Here is a 1,952-nt window from a genome sequence, read left to right on the forward strand (position 1 = left end):
TTCCTTTAATTTTGAAATACAACCCATTGGAATGTATTCTTCCTCACACAATTCAGAATAGGAATTTTCACTTAACGCCTTTAATTTATAGTTTGTGAACCTTGTGCTAATTTGCAATTAAATAGTTCATAAAATTTATTAATCTTGAATTAACATGTAGAGTTGAATAATGTTAAGTATGCTGACTCATAAACCTTAAAAGAACATTTCAAATGTTTCTGTAATTTTAATAATTTCAATTAAACTATCGTGAAAAGAGGATACATTTGTTTCAGAAAAATGTGGGAACTCATTTATATAGAACAGATGTTAAAGGCGCTAATTTTTTGTAAAAGCGAAATAACAGCAAATTTAAATAATTTAGCCAGCTTACAAATAAAAACTTTTATTAACAAAAAAAAATTAATTTTTCGTTCAAGAAATCAAAATTCTTGACAATTACTCTGCTTCTTCTGCAAGTTTGCTGTGCTTACGTTATTTGGAGCATTGGAACCTATAAATAAAAAATTTGAATTAGCGAGAGTCATATTTACATTGATAATGACAAATTTTAAAAGATTAGAATAATATTTTAAAGCTTATTTCGTTGCATAAATCACCTTTTATTATTATTTCTATTCAATTTTGAATAAATAAATGGTTTCTTTAGTAACAGCAGATGAATAATAATAATAATAATGACCTGCAAAACTCTCCTCCCAGTATATTTCAATTCTTTATTTTGACTGTTTAAACATATCACTTAAAAAAGCTAATTTTTCTATAAGATGCATATAAAAACTGCTGTAGAAATAACACGCTTATTGAAATTCTTAATTTTCCAATAATTCAACCGACCATTTTTAATTATGGATTGTTATGCTGATATTTAAATTTTTTTCTCAGCAAATTTTGAATAAATTCAATTACACTGGCCTGCTTGTTTAAATTTTTAGTCCAATTTCGCAAAAGAAATTGTACTAAAACCAATTCTCAATGCTGCTGATTCCGAAAATAATTGTCTATCACGTAAGGTTTTTAAAAACAAAAGGTCATTTTCAACCTTTTATTTAATGTGATCAAGAATCAATCATCTTTTAATAAAAGAATGTAGAACATCAATGTTTTGTGTTTTTCATGCCCCATCGAAATAAAAGCAACATTAAGTTTATATGTTTACTTGCCTGAGAGAGAGAATAATTTAAGATAATGCTATAAAATAATGTTTTCAAAAATCAAAGATCATGCAAACTTTATCAGTAATTTTTTAGGTGAAAAGATTTCATTGAATCAAAGGAGAATAATTTACTTGTCTTTTTTCTTTTTGGTGTATATTTAGAGTTACTCCCAGGGGAAGGCTCTCCAGTTACTAGTCTCCACTTCCTCCTAGCTGCAGAGCACGTATTATTGATAGCCTTATTCAAACCTTGAAATTCTGGATGCCATTTACGGATCAGCTCTGTAAAAGTTGCATGTTCAAGTTGAGTAAAATCAAGTTATATTGTTGTTGTTGCTTATCCTCTAATTGTCTGACGAGGTCAGACAAGATCCAGTAAGTTGTTGACCCTCAAAAAGTCGATTACAAGAAGTGGAGAAGCATATAAGTCCTCCTTGGAAAGGCCCAAGCAGTCGAGGATATGTTCTGCTGAGGCCTGCTGGGCTTCACATTTAGAGCAGACTGCATAAGTCTTTCTTCCTTTAAAGTACGAGAGACTGTTCGTGTGTCCGCTTGCCAGTCTGGAAATAGCTGTTTGAGATGCTCTATCACCTACATGAACAAGTGAAGAGCCCGGTTCCTTGGCCGCATACCAATGATGAGAGGGAGGGATCCTCCACTTTTTTGATAAATGGCTTTTGATTTTGGATTGATACTCAGAAAAGGTAAGGGCTGAGGACGAAGATGTTAAATGACTACAGCCCTCTTTGGCCAAGCGATCCGCTTGCTCATTTCCAAAGATGTCAACGTGGGATGG

The 1,952-nt window shown here is 31.8% G+C and overlaps 1 long non-coding RNA gene across 1 annotated transcript; it reads right to left on the reverse strand.

The window, feature by feature from the left end:
- Positions 1–369: 369 nt before the first annotated feature.
- LOC147807209 (uncharacterized) lies at positions 370–1,453 on the reverse strand. The gene is made up of 2 exons (XR_015435560.1): positions 1,289–1,453; positions 370–493 (listed from the first exon to the last, which is right to left on the reverse strand). It is a non-coding gene; the product is annotated as an uncharacterized LOC147807209 (long non-coding RNA).
- Between the last annotated feature and the right edge of the window lie 499 nt (positions 1,454–1,952).

This window comes from Parasteatoda tepidariorum, chromosome 7 (genome assembly GCF_982258835.1).
Source record: "Parasteatoda tepidariorum strain Cologne lab strain chromosome 7, Ptep-v5.0, whole genome shotgun sequence".
In the NCBI taxonomy this organism is placed as follows: Eukaryota; Metazoa; Arthropoda; class Arachnida; order Araneae; family Theridiidae; genus Parasteatoda; species Parasteatoda tepidariorum.